The following is a 24,590-nucleotide window of genomic DNA, read 5'->3' as shown; positions in this document are numbered from 1 at the left end:
TTCAAGTAACAAATTTGAACATATTTTTTAAAAAATTATTACTGTTTTTATAAAAAAATATTACTGTTATGATTTAAACAAGTTTGAACATATTTAAACACAAATAAATATCAAAAACAGCATTTAAAATGCATAAAAAATATTGGGGAGCCTGGGAATCGAACCCAAGACCTCCTGGTGTGTGTGTTGCGTGCTGACCAGTCGGGCTAGTGGGTGGGTTCTGTTGTAGATAGGGTTAGGCTTTAGATATGGTTAGTGGGCTAGATTAAAACAAAATTCTAATGGCGCACCGAGGGGAGGTGCGCCATTAGAATAGTCGTACTTATGGCGCACCGAGGGGAGGTGCGCCATTAGAACCCTCCCCCCACTCCACCTACTGCCCTCGCCAGACACTTCGTCCTTCCTATCCCTCCACCGCGCCGCTCCCTCCCTCGTCCCTCCCTCCACCGCACCGCCGCTGCTGCCCTGACCCATGGCGCCGCAGCCGCCCACGCGCCCCCGCCGTCTCCCTCTCCCCTTCCTCCCCCTCGAGTGCCGCCTCCCCCTACATGCGCCGCCTCCCGACCCACGACGTCGATGCCGCGCCTCCTCATCACGCACGGGGCGCTCTTCCTCGCGCTCTCCTCACCAACCACGACACCGGCCACCTGCTCCTCACCAACCATGACGTCGGCCACCTGCTCCATTGCCTTCGGCAGAGGTTACTCCACCTAGCTGCAGCACTCGTGCACTTGGCGGCTAGGGTTTGCCTCCAGCCCCTCCCCTCCCCCATCAACGAGAGGAGCATCCGGTGCCCCCGCCCTCGAGTTCGTCGACGACGCCGTCCTCCAGCCGCTGCCGCCGCTGCCGCCGTCCTCCCGCCCAGGTACCTCTCCTCCTTCCTCCTTCCTCCCTCTCCTGTGTTCCTAGGTTCCTAGGTTCCTAGGTTCAGATTTGTGCACTGTAGATGATGTTCCACTGTGAACTTACTGATGATGACAGATTTGTGAACTTACTGATGATGACAGGAGATTTGTGCACAAACTACAGTGCACAAATCTCCATGATGGATTAGGTAATGTTCCACTGTGTAGTAAGATCCATAGATTGTATAATGCTAACACCAGTTTTAATATTATTGTAGCAGAGGTGATTGGGGGTTGTTGGGATAATGTCAAAATTAGGAGGAGGTTAGGTGATTTGGCTGAGCAGCAGTTGCAATATCTCTGTGAGGACGTGGTTCAAAGTGAGGAGAGAGATAAGTGCGTGTGGACTATAACTACATGTGGTGAATTTACCATTAGATCAATGTACCTGATGATCAAAGCTTTGCAAGTTAGATGTCATTTTAGAAAATTATGGTTTATTAAAGTACCTCTTAAGATTACAGTTATCTTATGGTTGATGTTTAAGAATAGTATATTATTGACTAAGTTATTACTCAAGTCTCTCACTGGTTGGAACACTGGGCTGGTTTGCAGAAGCGTGGGGGCCTAATCAAATTACCTAATCAGATTTGTGAACTATAGTTTGTGAACTACACAGTGGAACATTACCTAATCAGATTTGTGAACTTACTGATGATGACAGGAGATTTGTGCACTGTAGTTTGTTAATCTGGACATCTTAGTAGCTAATGCATTCAGTTAACCAAAGTTTAGTTCTTGTGTAGTGTAGTTCCCTCCTCAAATTACTTGCAAGCATATTGTAACTATTTTCACTCTGTCCTGAAGGTTTTTGACTACACAATCTGTGGTGACCCACACTCTGTTGGTTCACACTCATTGAGTTTGCTCGTGAAGGTATTATATGTTCACATGGTACATTTATGTTTTTCAGCAGCTAATTGACGGTTTGATACATGATACATTTCATACATAGGTGCTAGAGCGCACTTGACTTGCTAAAATCATCCCCTTGTTCTTACTGGTTATATAAATTCATTAATTGTCCTATGTTTTCTGTCAGGGTATTGTTCAGGAAGCTTGCTTGAGTTTGTGTCCTTTAATTTGTAAATCTGCAGTTCTAGCCACATTTAGGATAAGTTGTTGTATATACTGTCATAAAGTTCAGCAAGAATAGGGCATCAACAGTGCTACTCTAGTATCTAATTGGGGAGGGACAAATGGACAGGGACAACAAACTATTAGTCTTAGGATTAACACTCCTCATATGAGATGAGAGGATTTTTTTAAATCGCTTCTTGCAGTTTTGAAAATTCAGTTTATTCAATTACTAAAAATTCAGTTAGGCACACAAATTTCAGAACTTTTGTTTGCTGTAACATATTGATGTGCTTTGTAAAACTTGTTCATGTACTGAACTACTAATGCCTTGTGATGCTCTGAATTACTTGTGATGCCTCTGAATTACTTGTGATCACATTGAGAAAGAGATGCAAAGATGATGATCAAAGATGGGCTGCTGTAGAACTGTTCTTCATCTTACAGTGTTGTTGTATAGAAATATGCTGAATTTTCTACTCTGATTGTTGCTCAAAGAAATTTAGCAAAAAAATGGGGTCCTGGGAGACGCCGCTGCTGCTTGAGTCCCTTGAGAGGCCCTTCGTGTCGTGATGATTTTGCAGGTACCCCGAGAGGCCCTTGAGTTTGCCGGAATGTCGATTAACTTTCGTTCCGGCAAATTCGGGTACTCCATATGTCCTATTTTCAGCAAAGGTCATGCTGAAATTTTCCGTGAATTTTAGCATGACTTTGCTAAAAATCGGACATCTGAGGTACTTGCTACTAATGCATGGGTCGGGGTATCTTAGTACTTAATTAAGTAGGATCAACTGCCCCTTTATTCTTGCTGTATTAAACCATAGGTGGCAATAGAGCCAAGTGATTAGTGCCAAGTGATTAGGCCCAACCTAGGGTGCCTCGGCATCGATAAACCCTAAATGATGAAAACTTAACTTGGCTGCCCCTGATGCCTCGGTGTCGATGAGAACCTAAATAATGTACGCTTAGGCTTTTAGGGTGCCTCGGCGTCGACAAACCCTAAATGATGAAAGCTTAGGCTTTTAGGGTGCCTCGGTGTCAACAAACCCTAAATGATGAGACCATGATCTTGTTCCTTGACAATAACCAACTTTTTGACCAAACTTTTTTCCTATTTAGAGCGAAACATGGCCCACAACAATGAGGCCGGTGGTTCGGGCGGCAAGCAATTCTGGGAGCTGTCCCAGGAGATGGAGGAACAACCTCACCGCTATGAGGACGCCACGGAAGACACCGATCCTAATTACACAACCCCTAGTGGCGTCGGGGATGACACCACTGATGGTGCCGCCGAGGATGCCACCACTGATGATGGCGGCGCACACACAGATGGCAGCCAACCGAAGAAGCAAAGGAAGGACCGGCGCCCGAATGCGCTCCGAGCCATCAAGGAGGAATTCACTCAAGTGGACTCCGACCGGAATCCAACGGAGCCCAAACATATAGTCAAGGGGTACTCGGTTCAGCTCAGGTGCATTCTCCGGAGCACCGTCTCGATCAACATCGAGAACCTTAGGCATAAGGACCGAGGGAATTTGCGCAACCTCCTCTTCACGAAGTTGCACGAATGATACAAGTTCCCCGCTGAATTTGAAAACACACGCCTCTCAGGGAATAAAGTGAACAGTGCCGCCCTCACGAAGATGAGCACGGCCCTGTCTACTTGGAAAAGCGCGGTGAAGAGAATGATTGATAAAGGTGATAGTTATGAGAAGACCAAGGCGAAATATCCTTTGATGAGCGAAGATGAGTACAAGGAGTTCAAGATCAAGTGCGAGAGCAGTGCAACCTCCGAATCAAGTCAGTGGGGGAAAGAAATGCGGGAGTTGAACTTAAGGGAACACAAACTCGGTCCTGGCGGTTACAGAGTGGCGGAGCCTATATGGGACAAGGAGGACGCGGAGCATGCCGAGCAAGGCCTACCGCCCTGCTTCGAGAAATACAGCGGTGACAAGCAGACCAAGAACTATGTCAGGGCCCGGTACAAGGAGGACCCAATAACAAAGGAGCTTACCACGGATCCGAAGACTAGGGCACTTGAGCTTCTTCTGGTAAGGAATACACCCCCGCGTAATTAGCTCCATATGGTTGCACTCTAATTAATCCCCAATATTTCCAAAAAGGTTCACGTTCCTTTCGCAGGACACTGAAAGCAGTAGCGCCGGGTCGTCTAAGAGCTCCCCTTTCGACACCCCTTTAAATAGGGTGTTGAACGTAATGAAAAACAAGGATAAGCTCACTAAGCCGACGTCGGTTGGTCGTGTGGCCGGCAAAGGCTTGTCCACAAAATGGGGGTCATACTATACCGCTGGTGTGCGGAAGGAGAAAAAGACCAGCTCGGAAAGCCAGACGCGCGAGGTTGAAGAACTCAAGGCACAAGTGGCGCGGATTCCGGAGCTTGTCCAAGAGCAAGTGCAACAACAACTTGGAACGATGCTCAACACCATGGTGCCTACGTTGATTCATGGGCTGACGACATGGATTGCGGGCGGCCAACAGGGGCCTCCCCCGGTTCCCAGCTTCACGGCCAGCAACTCGCACAGCGCGCAGGCGGCTCCATTGGTGTCTCCGGCGGCGCCATTGGTGTCTCCGGCGACGGCGCCATTGGTGTCTCCGGCGGAGGCGGTATTCGTGTCTCCGGCGCCGGCATGGGCATTGGAGCTTAATGCACCTGGGTGTACGCCGGCCGGCACCTCGCCAGCAAGCGCCCCCTCCGTCAGTTGCACGCCCGCCGTTGGTGGTGCCTCGACATTAGCCGAGCTCGACGGCATCACGGTAACTAAGCCTCTCGGCCGATGACTTCATCTCCTTGCCTTTGACTGGGCATCCTTGACGCCCTGTACATGTTTTCGCAGGGCACCGCCGACGTTCCTTGCACTCTTCTGCACTTCGTGGGCGCCGAGTTGGTCGATGTCGCCAAGGGCAGAATCGTTCAACCGGGCAACCCCATGTTCCACGGTAATCCGATGCCACCCACAATGTATAGGGTTGAAGTGGTTCGGGTGCTGCCAGGCTGCGACGAGCTGTTACCTCCGATTCGACCCGCTGGGGCCGACGAAGAAGAAGAGATGACCCTCAGCACCTGCGTAAACTGGCCCCTGCTTTGGCCGAAGAGCCAGATTCGTTTGGGGGCGGGGGACACCACCCCATAGACAAGACCGCCAGTCGTGCCGGCGCCAAGCCATGGCAAGAACGCTGCAACGCTACCGGACCTGCCGGACATCCCTATGGCACAGGATCCGGACAGCCCTATGGCACAGGATCCGGACGGCGACGACAACAACGACGGTACATTTACCAAAGTTGATAAGTACTTTGCCGAACATGGGTACGCTGACGAGTTCTGCGGGTCTCTTTCTCAAGAACCCAACCAAGGCGACCGCGATCTAGCTGGTACGGCGGAGAAATCCAATTGCAATAGGCGTCGTCTGGCATTCAGTTCTCAGGACACGCCTCTAGCTCCCGCCTTCACCGAGCCTCAGATAGCTGAGGTGCGAAATATTATTAGCCCCAACACGCTCAAGAAGGCGGTCTGTGAGCAGAACTCGGTCCCATTACAGGAGATCAAGAAGAAGGGACGGAAACGAAAGACTAACAAGGGCGCCGGTGCGAGCCAGCCGGCACCGAGTTCGATCCGTGCTTAGGACGGGCCACCTTCACCTAAGGATATCTCGAGGAGGGTGCATGTGGCGGGTAGGGCGATGCTACCACCAAATATGCTGAATGCTGCAACCGGTGCTATGCGGAGTCTGCACGACAGTGTTCTTTCTTTGGAGAAGCAGCGTCTCAGAGAGAAGGATGTGGCATACCCGGTTTTCGTGGCCAAGGTGCCAGAGGGCAAGGGCTTTGTGGATGGCGACATCGGGGGTACGATCGTCCTGCGGTTTGATGACATCTTTGCTATGTTTAACCTTCATCCGCTGCACTACACCTTTGTTCGGTTGTTTTCGCTGAGTATGGAGATGCGGATCATTAGAGACAAGACCCCGGACATCGTGATAGTCGACCCCTTCTACATGCGTGCCAAGCACTTGAGCAGCGCTGGGGACCACCAAGTTGCGAGTTCACAACTCGAAGGCGTCATTCTGGCAAACCCAGATAAGGATAACTTCCTTGTGGCTTACTTTCCCGAGTAAGTCATCCCTTAACCGCCCCGTAACATATGATTTCTTAGATTTCGATCATTCTTTTTTTTCTAACATTCTGTGTTCTGTGCAGTGACACACATTGCACACTCATCCTCTTAAGCCCGAAATATTCCATGGCCACGTATTTAGACCCGAACCGTAACTCCAAGATAGACTACACAAATGTCAAGAAAGTTCTTGATGATGTTCTCACCGCCTACGCCAAATCTGGAGGCACCTTCACCAGGGCAGTTCGTAAGTATGGCAAGCACATGTTCTCACACAATACGAAGTTCTGCTGCGTCAAGCAGCCGCCTGGCGGTCAGAAGGATGCCTACTACGCCCTCCATCACATGCGGGTGATCGTAAGGGACCATCATCAACTTCTACTACCATATAATCTCAAAGATTGGGCCGCGAGCTTGTCGGCAGTCCAGGATGCGGACCTCAGACAAGAATTCTTTCGCATCCAGTCGGAGTTTGCGGACATCATCCATCAAGATGTCCTTCATACCTCGGGGCAGTTCTTCCTCAGACATCAACCGTCCAACAGTGAGATAGATGAAATGCTACAAATGCAGCGTGACAACGACCGCGATTTCATGACCATCACGACAGACGGCGGCTTCATCCATGTTCCTGTCCGATGAGTCGAGTCGAAAGTAGTGATGTGTAGTTTTGAAACATTGATTGGCTCATGTTGTAATTATACTTTAATGAATTCGTATGTCTCTTTGGTTTGGACAGTCGTTCAACTTAGATGTAATCGATGCTATTTATTAGTAGGACCATGAATCGTGCTATTAATGTCTTGCTTTTCTCTTCCGATCCTTTTGTTGCATACTTACATATTGCTTATGTATTGTATGTTGTTTGGCTTGTGCATAGAGATGCCGTCGTATGTCGTGTACAAGGGTAAGGTTCCCGGAGTCTACGACGACTGGGAGGAGTGTCGGAGACAGGTTCACCGTTTCAGCGGTAATAGTTACGAAGGGTACACCACTAGGGCGGAGGCCGAATGTAGATACGCCCGCTATCTAGAGGGAGAGAGGAGGGAGCGTTGGAGGAACCGAATGAAGACCAGTTTGATCGCGATGATGCTCATCATGAAGACCACAGCTCTCTTCTATGTGATGGTAGTTTAGATGATCGATATCGACTTGTAATGTGAAGGCAAACTCGATACTCGCGGTCTTGAGACTTGTAATGTTTTATCTTTGTTCGGTCTTTTGAATTCGGAGACTAATATGATGAATTGTATTCGGAGACTAATCTTCTATTGTATTCGATGAATCTGATGTTGCTGTGTGCTGCTGTCTATATTCTGTCCAATAATATATTTTGTAACATGTGCAAAAATCAGAAAAGCAAAAAAAAATAAAACCTAATATTCATACTAATGGCGCACCACACAAGAAACTGATGGTGCACTGTGATCATCACACTAATGGTGCATTAACTGCTGGTGCGCCATTAGAATGCCAAAGCACATGGGTACATATGGCCCCCTGGGAGGCATTCTAATGGCGCACTATAGGCTATACTAATGGCGCACTACGTGGTGCGCCATTAGAACGCCAGATACTAATGGCGCACCGGTGGTGCGCCATTAGAATTTAATTCTAATGGCGTGATGCTAGTGGCGCACCGATAGTGCGCCATTAGAAGGGAAATTCGGTGCGCCACTAGCATGCCTTTTCCTAGTAGTGATGACATGATGTAGAGGGATAAACTCAAGAAATATGATTAAAAAATCCCATCTTTTTATCCTCGATGGAAACAATACAATACGTGCCTTGCTGCCCCTACTGTCACTGGGAAAGTACACCGCAAGATTGAAACCAAAGCTAGGCACTTCTCCTATTGCAAGAAAGATCAATCTAGTATGCCAAACTAAACCGATAATTCGAAGAGACTTGCAAAGATCAAATCATGCATATAAGAATTCAGAGAAGAACCAAATATTATTCATAGATAAACTTGATCATAAATCCATAATTCATCGGATCTCGGCAAACACACCGCAAAAAGTATTACATCGAATAGATCTCCAAGAACATCGAGGAGAACTTTGTATTGAGAACCAAAGAGAGAGAAGAAGCCATCTAGCTAATAACTATGGACCCAAAGGTCTGTGGTAAACTACTCACACATCATCGGAGAGGCTATGGTGTTGATGTAGAAGCCCTCCGCGATCGATTCCCCCTCCGGCAGATCACCGGAAAAGGCCCCAGATGGGATCTCACGGGTACAGAAGGTTGCGGTGGTGGAAAAGTGGTTTTGTGGATCCCCTGATATTTTTAGGGTATAAGAGTATATATAGGCGAAATAAGTACATCGGTGGAGCTCCGTGGGGCCCATGAGGGTGGGGGGTACGCCTACCCCCCTGGGCGCGCCCTCCTGCCTCGTGGCCGCCTCGCAGACTTCCATACTTCCACTCCAAGTCTCCTAGATTGCATTTGTTCCAAGAAAGATCCACGTGAAGGTTTCGTTCCATTTGGATTACGTTTGATATTCCTTTTCTGCGAAACACTAAAATAGGCAAAAAACATAAACTAGCACTAGGCCTCCGGATAATAGGTTAGTCCCAAAAATAATATAAAAGAGCATATTAAAGCCCATTAAACATCCAAAACAGATAATATAATAGCATGGAACAATAAAAAATTATAGATATGTTGGAGACATATCAAGCATCCCCAAGCTTAATTCCTGCTCGTCCTCGAGTAGGTAAATGATAAAAACAGAATTTTTGATGTGGAATGCTACCTAACTTAATTTTCAATGTAATTTCCTTTATTGTGGCATGAATGTTCAGATCCGAAAGATTTAAGACAAAATTTTAATATTGACATAATAATAGTTCAAGCATACTAACCAAGCAATTATGTCTTCTCAAAATAACATAGCCAAACAAAGCTCATCCCTACAAAATCATATAGTTTGGCTATGCTTCATTTTCGTCACACAAAATGCTCCAATCATGCAAAACCCCGATGACAAGCCAAGCAATTGTTTCATACTTTCGTATTCTCAAACTTTTTCAACTTTCACGCAATATATGAGCGCGAGCCATGGACATAACACTATAGGTGGAATAGAATGGTGGTTGTGGAGAAGGCAAAAAAGGAAGATAGTCTCACATCAACTAGGCGTATCAATGGACTATAGAGATGCACATCAATAGATATCAATGTGAGTGAGTAGGGATTGCCATGCAATGAATGCACTAGAGCTATAAGTGTATGAAAGCTCAACAAAAGTAACTAAGTGGGTGTGCATCCAACTTGCTTGCTCACGAAGACCTAGGGCAATTTGAGGAAGCCATCATTGGAATATACAAGCCAAGTTCTATAATGAAAAATTCCCACTAGTATATGAAAGTGACAACATAAGAGACTCTCTATCATGAAGATCATGGTGCTACTTTGAAGCACAAGTGTGGAAAAAGGATAGTAACATTGCCCCTCCTCTCTTTTTCTCTCATTTATTTTATTTGGGCCTTCTCCTTTCTTTTTTATGGACTCTTTTTTTCATTCGGAGTCTCATACCGACTTTTAGGGGAATCATAGTCTCCATTATCCTTTCCTCACATGGGACAATGCTCTAATAATGAAGATCATCACACTTTTATTTACTTACAAGTCTAGAATTACAACTCGACACTTAGAACAAAATATGACTCTATGTAAATGCCTCCGGCGGTGTATCGGGATGTGCAATGAATCAAGAGTGACATGTATGAAAAGTTATGAATGGTGGCCATGCCAAAAATACGATGTCAACTACATGATCATGCAAAGCAATATGACTATGATGAAGCGTGTCATAATAAACGGAACGGTGGAAAGTTGCATGGCAATATATCTCGGAATGGCTATGGAAATGCCATAATAGGTAGGTATGGTGTCTGTTTTGAGGAAGGTAAATGATGGGTTTATGGTACCGACGAAAGTTGCGCGGCACAAGAGAGGCTAGCAATGGTGGAAGGGTGAGAGTGCGTATAATCCATGGACTCAACATTAGTCATAAGGAACTCACATACTTATTGCAAAAACTACAAGTCATCAAAACCAAGCACTATGCGCATGCTCCTAGGGGGTAGATTGGTAGGAAAAGACCATCGCTCGTCCCCCACCGCCACCCATAAGGAAGGCAATCAAAGAAACACCTCATGCTTCCAATTTGTCACACAATGGTCACCATACGTGCATGCTACGGGACTTGCAAACCTCAACACAAGTATTTCTCAATTTCACAATTACTCAACTAGCACGACTCTAATATCACCATCTTCATATCTCAAAATAATCATCAAGTATCAAACTTCTCATAGTATTCAATGTATTCTATATGAGAGTTTTTATTATACCCATCTTGAATGCCCATCATATTACGACTAATTTTATAACCAAAGCAAATTACCATGCTGTTCTAAAAGACTCTCAAAATAATATAAGTGAAGCATGAGAGATCAATAATTTCTATAAAATAAAACCACCACCGTGCTCTAAAAAGATATAAGTGAAGCACTAGAGCAAAGTTATCTAGCTCAAAAGATATAAGTGAAGCACATAGAGTATTCTAATAAATTCTGATTCATGTGTGTCTCTCCAAAAAGGTGTGTACGTTAAGGATGATTGTGGTAAACTAAAAAGCAAAGAATCAAATCATACAAGACGCTCCAAGCAAAACACAAATCATGTGGTGAATAAAAATATAGCCTTAAGTAAAGTTACTGATAGACGAAGACGAAAGAGGGGATGCCTTCCGGGGCATCCCCAAGCTTAGGCTTTTGGTTGTCCTTGAATTTTACCTTGGGGTGCCTTGTGAATCCCAAAGATTAGGCTCTTGCCACTCCTTATTCCGAAATCTATCAAATCTTTACCCAAAAACTTGAAAACTTCACAACACAACACTTAACAGAAAATCTCATGAGCTCCGTTAGTGTAAGGAAACAAACCACCACTTTAATGTACTATAATTAACTCATTCTTTATTTATATTGGTTTTAAACCTACTATATTCCAACTTCTCTATGGTTCATATCCCCCGATACTACCCATAGATTCATCAAAATAAGCAAACAACACACGAAAAACAGAATCTGTCAAAACAGAACAGTCTATAGCAATCTGGAGGTTTCAGATACTTCTGTAACTCCACAAATTCTGAAAAATTAGGACGACCTAAATAATTTGTATATTGATGTACTGCAGTTGGAATTGGTATTTTATCTCTCACTGGTAAAGAATGAAAATTATTTTCATGAGCGCATACTTTCTGTTTTTATCAGCAAGATCAAACAACAATCACCCAAGAAGACCCTAAAGGCTTTACTTGGCACAAACACTAATTAAAACATAAAAACACAATCATAACATAGGATATATAATTATTTATTACTAAACAGGAACAAAAAGTAAAGAACAAAAATAAAATTGGGTTGCCTCCCAACAAGAACTATTGTTTAACGCCCCTAGCTAGGCATAAAAGCAAGAATAGATCTCGGTATTGTCATCTTTGGTATGCAATCGATAAGTGGATCTCATAATTGATTCATAAGGTAATTTAATTTTCTTTCTAGGAAAGTGTTCCATGCCTTTCCTTAACGGAAATTGAAATCTAATATTTCCTTCTTTCATGTCAATAATTGCACCAATCGTTCTAAGGAAAGGTCTACCAAGAATAATAGGACATGTAGGATTGCAATCTATATCAAGAACGATGAAATCTACAGGAACATAATTCCTGTTTGCAACAATAAGAACATCATTAATCCTTCCCATAGGTTTCTTAATGGTGGAATCCGCAAGGTGCAGATTTAAAGAACAATCATCAAATTCACGGAAACCTAACACATCACACAAAGTTTTTGGAATTATGGAAACACTAGAACCCAAATCACACAAAGCATAGCTTTGGCATTCATAATCTTTAATCTTAGTTTTAATAGTAGGTTCCCACTCATCATAAAGTTTTCTAGGAATAGAAACTTCTAGGTCAAGCTTTTCTTCATAGGATTGCACTAAATCTTCAATGATATGTTTAGTAAAAGCTTTATTTTGATTATAAGCATGAGGGGAATTTAACAAGGATTGCAACAAGGAAATACAATCTATCAAAGAGGAATTATCATAATTAAATTCCTTGAAATCCAAAATAGTGGGTTCATTGCCATGTAAAGTTTTGACCTCTTCAATCCCACTTTTATTAATTTTAGCATCAAGATCTAGAAACTCCAAATCATTGGGATGCCTTTTAACTAAAGTTGACCCATCTCCAGTCCCATCTTTATCAAGATTCATATTGGAAAACAAAGATTTAATAGGAGACACATCAATCACTTTTAGATCTTCATCATTATTATCCTCTAGATCTTCCGATTTAGCGGCCATCTTATTAACTAAGGTGGCTTGCTTATCCGAAATTTGGCCTACTAAATTATCAAGATGGGCAAACTGAGATTTCAAACCATAAAATTCCTTAGACATATCATCAAGCTCTTTATTCATGTACTCCATAAAGCCTTTCTATTCTTTAAGCTCGTTTCTGAAGAATTATTATGCTCAAATTACAAAGACATAAAGCTTCTAACGTTCTTTTCAATTTCTTCCAACCTTCTAAGGTGAGGATCAACGCTTTCAGGCAGGGCCATCAGGGCAAACAGGCACACAAGAGGCAAGCGGAAAGAGACGAACGGAAAAGGGGCGAATAAAATGGCAAAGGTGAAGTGGCGGAGAGGAAAATGATAGGCAAATGGCAAATAATGTAATGTGAGGGAGAAGAGTTTATGATGGGTACTTGGTATGTCTTGACTTTAGCGTAGATCTCCCCGGCAATGGTGCCAGAAATCCTTCTTGCTACCTCTTGAGCATCCGTTGGTTTTCCCTTGAAGAGGAAAGGGTGATGCAGCAAAGTAGCGTAAGTATTTCCCTCAGTTTTTGAGAACCAATGTATCAATCCAGTAGGAGATAACACGCAAGTCACCTAGTACCTGCACAAACAATCAAGAACCTTGCAACCAACGCGATAAAGGGGTTGTCAATCCCTTCACGGTCACTCGCAAAAGTGAGATATGATAAAGATAGTAAGATAAATATTTTTGGTGTTTTTGTTGTATAGTTTGGAAAGTAAAGATTGCAAAATAGTAAACAAGATGCGATGTAAATAAAAAGAGATGCAATATAATAAGAAAGAGACCCGGGGACATAGGTTTCACTAGTGGCTTCTCTCATGAAAGCATGTATTACGGCGGGTGACCAAAATACTGCCGAGCAATTGATAGAAGAGCGCATAGTTATGAGAATATCTAGGTAATGATTATGAATATAGGCATCACGTCTGTGTTAAGTATACCGAAATGATTCTGCATCTACTACTATTACTCCACACATCGACCGCTATCGAGCATGCATCTAGAGTATTAAGTTCATAAGAATAGAGTAATGCATTAAGCAAGATGACATGATGTAGAGGGATAAACTCAAGCAATATGGTATAAACCCCATCTTTTTATCCTCGATGGCAACAATACAATATGTGCCTTGCTGCCCCTACTGTCACTGGGAAAGGACACCGCAAGATTGAAACCAAAGCTAAGCACTTCTCCCATTGTAATAAAGATCAATCTAGTAGGCCAAACTAAACTGATAGTTCGAAGAGACTTGCAAAGATATCAAATCATGCATATAATAATTCAGAGAAGAACTAAATATTATTCATAGATAAACTTGATCATAAATCCACAATTCATTGGATCTCGGCAAACACGTTGCAAAAAGTATTACATCGAATAGATCTCCAAGAATATCGAGGAGAACTTTGTATTAAGAACCAAAGAGAGAGAAGAAGACATCTAGCTAATAACTATGGACCCAAAGGTCTGTGGTAAACTACTCACACATCATCAGAGAGGCTATGGTGTTGATGTAGAAGCCCTCCGTGATCGATTCCCCTCCGACAGATCACCGTAAAAGGCCCCAGATGGGATGTCACAGGTACAGAAGGTTGCGGCAGTGGAAAAGTTGTTTCGTGGCTCCCCCTAATGTTTTTAGGGTATAAGAGTATATATAGGTGAAAGAAGTATGTCGGTGGAGCTCCATGGAGCCCACGAGGGTGGGGGCGTGCCCTTCTGCCTCGTGGCCACCTCGCGGACTTCCAAACTTCCACTCCAAGTCTCCTGGATTGCGTTTGTTCCAAGAAAGATCCACACGAAGGTTTCGTTCCGTTTGGATTCCGTTTTATATTCCTTTTCTGCGAAATACTAAAATAGGAAAAAAAGCAGAAACTAGCACTGGGCCTCCGGTTAATAGGTTAGTCCCAAAAATAATATAAAAGAGCATATTAAAGCCCATTAAGCATCCAAAACAGATAATATAATAGCATGGAACAATAAAAAATTATAGATACATTGGAGACGTATGAGGTTCCTATTCTTCACAGGTGGTGTCACGATGACATTCACCTGAAGACTTTCAATGCACCTTTTGGGAACCCAGATTTTCTTCATTGGGGGACCATTCCTATAGTTAGTTCCAACATATCTAGCAAATACTTCACCATTCTGATTTGTGAACAGATTATAGTCGGAGTCAGATGACTCATCAGAAGAATATGCAAATTCACATATAAATCCAGATAAAGTGGATGGATCTACGGGAGGTCCTTTCGCAGCAACCCATGAGGTTTTGGGATACTTCTTAGGTTTCCAGTAGGTCCCATCAGCAATGAGTTTGCTCTCAAAGGCAATACCCTCTTTCCCAGGGTTCCTGTTGAGGACCTGCTTTTTAAGCACATCACAAAGAGCCTGATGCCCTTTGAGGCTATTGTACATGCCTGTCACATACAATTCCTTCAACTCTGCATTGTCAGTGATACTGGTGGTATCCTCAGATGAGGAATTTGTGATAACAGAGACGGTTGACGATTTTGCAGCAATAGAAGCATTTGAACTTTCAGGTGAAGAATTAGCAGATTCTCGTTCTATGCATTTCAAACATGGTGGAATGAATTCCACCTGAGAGGAACTGATCTATTGAGCAAGCAATGGATCATGTTCCTTCTGAAGATCTTCATAACTCACCCTTCGCTGCCCAAGATCTTGCTTTCTTTGAAAAAATTCATATGAAATCTTCTCATGATTAGCTAAGAGAGTGTTATGATGGCTCTGAAGATTTTCAAACTTAGTATGAAGTCTCTGAAGATTTTTAGTCAAAGTTTGAGTTCAATCCATTTCTTCACCCAACATATCATCGCTTTCATCTAGCATGTTTTGGACCTTTTCCAAAGCTTTTTGTTGTTTAGTTGCAAGAGAAGAAAGCTTGGTATAGCTGGGTCCAAATTCATCATCACTAGACTCAGATAAGTTACATTCGGTTACCTTGGCACCTTTTGCCATGAGGCATTGTGCAGAGGATGATGGTTCAGGATCGAAAGCCATCGTTTTGAGCGATTCCTTGAAATCCTCAAACCAGGGATCATGACGAGTTCGATGACCTTCATAGACGTTAGAGAGTCGGTCCCAAATAAGCTTCGCATGGTAGAAATGCATAATGTTCCTAAATTGATTTCGGGATAAGTAGGAGCAGATGATATACTTCACCATGATGTCAAGTCGAGTGTACTTGCGAATATCATCAACCTCCTCCATCTTGCAAAGATTGGTAACACCAATCTCAGTGACGGTCCAGAGCTCGCTGTTCATCGCCATGAGGCGCTTCTTCATCATGGCCTTCCACTTGGGATAATCATGACCGTCAAAGATGGAGCATGTCACTTTCTTCATTCTTGCAGTCGACATAACTAAAACTCCAGGTGGTTAGACCAAAATCACACAGAACAAGGGAGTACCTTGCTCCGATACCAATTGAAAGTGCGTTATATCGACTAGAGGGGGTGAATAGGCAATTTTTACAAATTTGTGACTGAGGAAATTCAAGGTGAAGAATTTCCTAAGTCATGAACGACTAGCAGTGGAATAAGTACTCATATGCAAGCGTAACAGAGCAGTAGCACAGTCATCATGATGGAATGAAAACAAACATAGAGTACAAGTAGCGTGAACACAGGATTAGCAGGCTGAAGAAAAAGTGACTGAAGAATTAGGATTAAGGAAATTGAGAAAGTCTTCAGTCAAAGTCTTCAAACAGTAACGATCAAGTACTTATACACAAGAATGAGTTTCGTGGAATTGTCACGGCAGATGTCCTAGTGTGAGGACTTAGTCGTGGAGCCATCGCAACGAGGTTATCTTAAAGGGGTTAATCAGGACAAGGGAAACGAGGAATTTATACTGGTTCGGCCCCATGCGGTGAAGGTAAAAGCCTAATCCAGTTGGAGGTGGTATTGCTAGGGTTTCGATGAGCAGGGAGCGAATACGCTTAACCCGGCTCTTAAGCATGGCGGTTTATATCCATGGGATTTAAGCCGCCTTCGGATTTGGACCCTCTACTAAGCCTATCTATGAACCGCCATTGTTAATATGCTCTTGGTCATCATTGAGATGAACCGCCATAGGGATGACCTGGCCCCTCCTGGGTGGGTCATACCTGATGGTCATATCCCCAACATTAGGCCCGAGGTTGATTTGAACTTGTTCATGTCAATCTTCAAGACTTAGAAAATTTCTTCCTCCTCTTACTATGAAATATTGTAACCTGCCATGATGTCATCTCCAAAAATCGTGATAACCTGCCATGATGTCACCTACGATTAATGCTACACAGAATCCAAATCTTAATAAATCTCTTTCTTTACTGACCCTTTGAAAATCGAGGCGCACGTGCCGTCACATATCCACTTTAATATTTCCTCGATTCCCGCACCTGCCGTTTGTACTTCCAAGCCTATAAATAAGACCATGGAATCACCTTTCATTCTTCTCCTTCTCCTTCTCGATTTCTTCCTCCTCGCGACGCACCAATCCGCATGAGCCCCGCCGCCATCGACCTTCGTCACCGACCTCAACTCCGGCCGCTGCATCACCTTGAACGGACCAGAAAACCGCGGCGCCACTCCGCTGTCCTATCAGCATTAGTAAGCCCTCCTTCCTTTCACCATAGATCTATCATTAGGATTCATCGGTGTTCGTCGCTGCCCTTCTTTCTCCTTGTTTATATCCATGGATTAGATCCCAAATGAACATAAATCTTGCGCGGTAGTAGTTTAGAACCTGTTTTCGATACTAGAATATATCCTCATCGCGACAGATCTCCTCTAGGGAACCTCTGCTTTTCCACTATCACCTCTATAGGTTTCGAATTTATTCCCTTTTCTGAGCAGCGGTAGATTGCTACCTCTTGAGCACTGCGTTGGTTTTCCCTTGAAGAGGAAAGGGTGAAGCAGTAGAGAAGCGTAAGTATTTCCCTCAGTTTTTGAGAACCAAGGTATCAATCCAGTAGGAGGCCACGCACGAGTCCCTCGCACCTACACAAACAAATAAACTCCTCGCAACCAATGCGATAAAGGGGTTGTCAATCAATTCACGGTCACCTACAAGAGTGAGATCTGATAGATATGATAAGATAATGTTTTTGGTATTTTTATGATAAAGAGAAATAACGATGCAAGTAAAATAAATGGCAAAGGAAATAACTAAGTATTGGAAGATTAATATGATGGAAAATAGACCCGTGGGCCATAGGTTTCACTAGAGGCTTCTCTCGAGAGCATAAGTATTATGGTGGGTGAACAAATTACTGTTGAGCAATTGACAGAATTGAGCATACTTATGAGAATATATAGGTATGACCGTGTATATAGGCATCACGTCCGAGACAAGTAGACCGACTCCTGCCTGCATCTACTACTATTACTCCACACATCGACCGCTATCCAGCATGCATCTAGAGTACTAAGTTCAAGAGAACAGAGTAACGCTTTAAGGAAGATGACATGATGTAGAGGGACAAACTCATGCAATATGATATAAACCCCATCTTGTTATCCTCGATGGCAACAATACAATACGTGCCTTGCTGCCCCTACTGTCACTGGGAAAGGACACCGCAAGATTGAACCCAAAGCTAAGCACTTCTCCCATTGCAAGAAAGATCAATCTAGTAGGCCAAACCAAACTGATAATTCGAAGAGACTTGCAAAGATAACCAATCATACATATAAAAGAATTCAGAGAAGATTCAAATATTGTTCATAGATAAACTTGATCATAAACCCACAATTCATCGGTCTCAACAAACACACCGCAAAAGAAGATTACATCGAATAGATCTCCACAAGAGAGGGGGAGAACTTTGTATTGAGATCCAAAAAGAGAGAAGAAGCCATCTAGCTAATAACTATGGGCCCGAAGGTCTGAAGTAAACTACTCACACTTCATCGGAGGGGCTATGGTGTTGATGTAGAAGCCCTCCATGATCGGTGCCCCCTCCGGTGGAGCTCCAGAAAAGGCCCCAAGATGGGATCTCGTGCATACAGGAAGTTACGGCGGTGGAATTAGGGTTGTGGCTCTGTATCTGGTAGTTTGGGGGTACGTAGGTATATATAGGAGGAAGGAGTACGTCGGTGGAGCAACATGGGCCCCATGAGGGTGGAGGGCGCGCCTGGGGGTAGGCGCGCCCCCCTACGTCATGCCTTCCTGGTTGATTGCTTGACGTAGGGTCCAAGTGCTCTGGATCATGTTTGTTCCGAAAATCACGTTCCCGAAGGTTTCATTCCGTCTGGACTCCGTTTGATATTCCTTTTCTGCGAAACTCTGAAATAGGAAAAAAAACCAGCAATTCTGGGCTGGGCCTCTGGTTAATAGGTTAGTCCCAATAATAATATAAAAGTGTATAATAAAGCCCAATAATGTCCAAAATAGGATATAATATAGCATGGAACAATCAAGAATTATAGATACGTTGGAGACGTATCAAGCATCCCCAAGCTTAATTCCTGCTCGTCCTCGAGTAGGTAAATGATAAAAACAGAATTTTTGATGTGGAATGCTACTTGGCATAATTTTAATGTAATTCTCTTGATTGTGGTATGAATTTTCAGATCCGAAAGATTCAAGACAAAAGTTCAATATTGACATAGAAATAATAATACTTCGAGCATACTAACTAAGCAATTATGTCTCTTCAAAATAACATGGCCAAAGAAAGTTATCCCTACAAAATCATATAGTCTGGCTATGCTCCATCTTCACCACACAAAGTATTTAAATCATGCACAACCCCGATGACAAGCCAAGCAATTGTTTCATAATTTTGGTGTTCTCAAACTTTTTTAATCTTCACGCAATACATGAGCGTGAGCCAGGGACATAGCACTATATGTGGAATAGAATGGTAGTTGTGGAGAAGACAAAAAGGGAGAAGATAGTCTCACATCAACTAGGCATATCAACAGGCTATGGAGATGCCCATTAATAGATATCAATGTGAGTGAGTAGGGATTGACATGCAACGGATGCACTAGAGCTATAAGTATATGAAAGCTCAACAAAAAGAACTAAGTGGGTGTGCATCCAACTTGCTTGCTCACGAAGACCTAGGGCATTTTGAGGAAGCCCGTCGTTGGAATATACAAGCCAAGTTCTATAATGAAAAATTCCCACTAGTATATGAAAGTGATAGCATAGGAGACTCTCTATCATGAAGATCATGGTGCTACTTTGAAGCACAAGTGTGGAGAAAAAGGATAGTAGTATTGCCCCTTTTTATTTATTTATTTATTCTTTTTTTGGCCTTCTTTTTTTTATTTGGCCTTTCTCCTTTTTTTTATTGGGACAATACTCTATGAATGATGATCATCACACTTCTATTTATTTACAACTCAATGATTACAACTCGATACTAGAACAAAGTATGACTCTATATGAATGCCTACGGCGGTATACCGGGATAGCAATGATGCATGAGTGACTTATATGAAAGAATTATGAACGGTGGCTTTGCCACAACTAAAATGTCAACTACATGATCATGCAAAGCAATATGACAATGATGGAGCGTGTCATAGTAAACGGAACGGTGGAAAGTTGCATGGCAATATATCTCGGAATGGCTATGGAAATGCCATGATAGGTAGGTATGGTGTCTATTTTGAGGAAGGTATATGGTGGGTGTATGATACCGGCGAAAGGTGCACGGTATTAGAGAGGCTAGCAATGGTGGAAGGGTGAGAGTGCGTATAATCCATGGACTCAACATTAGTCATAAAGAACTCACATACTTATTGCAAAAATCTATTAGTTATCGAAGCAAAGTACTACGCGCATGCTCCTAGGGGGCTAGATTGGTAGGAAAAGACCATCGCTCGTCCCCGACCACCACACATAAGGAGGACAATCAATAAATACATCATGCTCCGACTTCTTAACATAACGGTTCACCATACGTGCATGCTACGGGAATCACAAACTTCAACACAAGCATTTCTCAAATTCACAACTACTAAACTAGCATGACTCTAATATCACCATCTCCATATCTCAAAACAATTATCAAGTTTCAAACTTCTCATAGTATTCAACACACTCATAAGAATTTTTTTATTAATCTTGAATGCCTAAAATAATTAAAGCAAATTACCATGCTGTTTTGTAGGACTCTCAAAATAATCTATGTGAAGCATGAGAGAACAAAAGTTTCTAAAAAACAAATCCACCATCGTGCTCTAAAAGATATAAGTGAAGCACTAGAGCAAAAACTATATAACTCAAAGGATATAAGTGAAGCACATAGAGTATTCTAACAATTTCCGAATCATGAGTCTCTCTCAAAAAGTTGTGTGCATCAAGGATGATTGTGGAAAACTAACAAATAAAGACTCAAATAATACAAGACGCTCCAAGCAAAACACATATCATGTGGTAAATAAAAATATAGCTCCAAGTAAAGTTACGATAGAAGTAGACGAAAGCGGGGATGCCTTCCGGGGCATCCCCAAGCTTTGGATTTTATGTGTCCTTAGATTATCTTGGGGTGCCATGGGAATCCCCAAGCTTATGATCTTTCCAGTCCTTGTTCCATAATCCATCAAATCTTTACCCAAAACTTGAAAACTTCACAACACAAAACTTAAAGTAGAAGCTCGTGAGCTCCGTTAGTGAAAGAAAACAAAACACCACTTCAAGGTAATGTAATGAACTCATTATTTATTTATATTGGTGTTAAACCTACTGTATTCCAACTTTTCTATGATTTATAAACTATTTTACTAGCCATAGATTCATCAAAATAAGCAAACAACACACGGAAAACAGAATCTGTCAAAAACAGAACAGTATGTAGTAATCTGTAGCTAACGCAAGATCTGGAACCCCAAAAATTCTAAAATAAATTGATGGACTTGAGGAATTTATCTATTAATCATCTACAAAAATAATTAACTAAATAGAACTTTCCAAATAAAAATGGCAGCAGTTCTCGTGAGCGCTAAAGTTTCTGTTTTTTACAGCAAGATTAAAAAGACTTTCCCCAAGTCTTCCCAACGGTTCTACTTGGCACAAACACTTATTAAACAAAAAAACACAACCAAAACAGAGGCTAGATAAATTATTTATTACTAAACAGGAGCAAAAAGCAAGGAATAAAAATAAAATTGGGTTGCCTCCCAACAAGCGCTATCGTTTAACGCCCCTAGCTAGGCATCAAAGCAAGGATAGATCTAGGTATCTTTAGTTGGTAATTCTTTAATGAGACATCTATCACCCTTAGGAGTTTCTTTATTTTTATTAATTATCAAACTTCTAGGCACAAAATCAAAAAAATCATTAGTAGCAAATGGTTCCTTAATGATAGCAAAAAGATTGGGATGGATACTTATAGATTTGAGATCCGTAGTTTCCTTGCTAGAGGATTCACCCTTATTTTTAGGAACATACATAAGCTTGGCAATTTTAGTTGGAGGACTAGGAGTATTCTTTACGGAAGAAAAGGCGGTTCCCAAGTTGGTAATGATACCCTCAAGTTTACCGATTCTAGTGGAATCCTGATTTGTTCTTTCATTAACTATCGATTCCTTCTCCTTAATATTTTCTAAAGTGACTCCTACTTTAGATCCATATTGAGTAATTTGGTTGTGGATCTTTTTATCCAGATTTTCAATTAACTCTACAGTAGCAACTTTATTTTCAATAATTTCAAGTTTTTGCATTACATGCTCCAAAGTTAACATAGTTCCATTAACCAAAAGAGGGGGTGAGCCAAACAAATCTGTCATAGCATTATAAGAATCAAAAGTGTGGCTACCCAGGAAATTCCCTTCGGTAATGGTATCAAGGACATATCTGTGCCAAAGCATAATGCCTGCATAAAAATTGAGGATAATAATAGAAGTAGATTGCTTCCTGGTAGATCTATTTTGAGCATTGCAAAGTCTATACCAAGCGTCTTTTAGATTTTTCTCCCTCCCTTTGCTTAAAATTAAGAACTTCATTTTTAGGAGACAACGGAGAAGATAGAGAACTAGCCATAACGATAAGTAAGCAATCCGACACACAAGAAAACGAGAAACAGGCAAAAAGAGGTGAATAGAGAAAGAGAGGGAGGATGGAGAGAGAGGGCGAATAAAACAGCAAGGGTGAAGTGGGGGAGAGGAAAACGAGAGGCAAATGGCAAATAATGTAATGCGGGAGATAAGGGTTTGTGATGGTTACTTGGTATGTTGACTTTTGCGTAGACTCCCTGGCAACGGCGCCAGAAATCCTTCTTGCTACCTCTTGAGCACTGGGTTGGTTTTCCCTTGAAGAGGAAAGGGTGATGCAGCAGAGCAGCGTAAGTATTTCCCTCAGTTTTGGAGAACCAAGGTATCAATCCAGTAGGAGGCCACGCACGAGTCCCTCGCACCTACACAAACAAATAAACTCCTCACAACCAACGCGATAAAGGGGTTGTCAATCCCTTCACGGTCACCTACGAGAGTGAGATATGATAGATATGAGAAGATAATATTTTTGGTATTTTTATGATAAAGAGAAATAAAGATGCAAGTAAAATAAATGGCAAAGGAAATAACTAAGTATTGGAAGATTAATATGATGGAAAATAGACCCGGGGGCCATAGGTTTCACTAGAGGCTTCTCTCAAGAGCATAAGTATTACAGTGGGTGAACAAATTATTGTTGAGCAATTGATAGAATTGAGCATAGTTATGAGAATATCTAGGTATGATCATGTATATAGGCATCACGTCCGAGACAAGTAGACCGACTCCTGCCTGCATCTACTACTATTACTCCACACATCGACCGCTATCCAGCATGCATCTAGAGTATTAAGTTCAAGAGAACAGAGTAACGCTTTAAGCAAGATGACATGATGTAGAGGGATAAACTCATGCAATATGATATAAACCCCATCTTGTTATCCTCAATGGCAACAATACAATACGTGCCTTGCTGCCCCTACTGTCACTGGGAAAGGACACCGCAAGATTGAACCCAAAGCTAAGCACTTCTCCCATTGCAAGAAAGATCAATCTAGTAGGCCAAACCAAACTGATAATTCGAAGAGACTAGCAAAGATAACCAATCATACATAAAAGAGTTCAAAGAAGATTCAAATATTGTTCATAGATAAACTTGATCATAAACCCACAATTCATCAGTCTCAACAAACACACCGCAAAAGAAGATTACATCGAATAGATCTCCACAAGAGAGGGGGAGAACTTTGTATTGAGATCCAAAAAGAGAGAGGAAGCCATCTAGCTAATAACTATGGACCCGAAGGTCTGAAGTAAACTACTCACACTTCATCGGAGGGGCTATGGTGTTGATGTAGAAGCCCTCCGGGATCGATGCCCCCTCCGGTGGAGCTCCGGAAAAGGCCCCAAGATGGGATCTCGTGGATACAGAAAGTTACGGCAGTGGAATTAGGGTTTTGGCTCCGTATCTGGTAGTTTGGGGGTCCGTAGGTATATATAGGAGGAAGGAGTATGTCGGTGGAGCAACGTGGGCCCCACGAGGGTGGAGGGTGTGCCTGGGAGGGTAGGCGCGCCCCCCTACCTCGTGCCTTCCTGGTTGATTGCTTGACGTAGGGTCCAAGTCCTCTGGATCATGTTCGGTCCGAAAATCATGTTCCCGAAGGTTTCATTCCGTTTGGACTCCTTTGATATTCTTTTTCTGCGAAACTCTGAAATAGGCAAAAAACAGCAATTCTGGGTTGGGCCTCCGGTTAATAGGTTAGTCCCAAAAATAATATAAAAGTGTATAATAAAGCCCAATAATGTCCAAAACAGGATATAATATAGCATGGAACAATCAAAAATTATAGATACGTTGGAGACGTATCATAGATCCGAATTTATAGCTTCAACATGTGGAACCTGTTTGTCCTAACACTTAGTAGATCTTGAATATCTTAGTCATGGCGGCTTATTATGCCGGCTTATCGTTACTTCATATATAATTAGGCCTCGCTTAAGCCACCATTCTGAACATGGACTGCAATTGTTAACTTGTAATCCCACCAACTAACTTGAGCCGGCAAATTATTTCCTTTCTTTAGGTTGTCCTTTCACCATGCCG

At 42.6% G+C, this 24,590-nt stretch overlaps 1 pseudogene; it reads right to left on the bottom strand.

Moving 5' to 3' along the window:
* Nucleotides 1–686, bottom strand: part of LOC119283614 — a 10,366-nt pseudogene extending 9,680 nt beyond the window's left edge.
* Nucleotides 687–24,590: the final 23,904 nt, after the last annotated feature.

This window comes from Triticum dicoccoides, chromosome 4A, assembly GCF_002162155.2.
Source record: "Triticum dicoccoides isolate Atlit2015 ecotype Zavitan chromosome 4A, WEW_v2.0, whole genome shotgun sequence".
NCBI lineage: Eukaryota > Viridiplantae > Streptophyta > Magnoliopsida > Poales > Poaceae > Triticum > Triticum dicoccoides.
The sequence above is the reverse complement of the archived record's forward strand: the minus strand, read 5'-3'. Positions and strand labels throughout refer to the sequence as shown.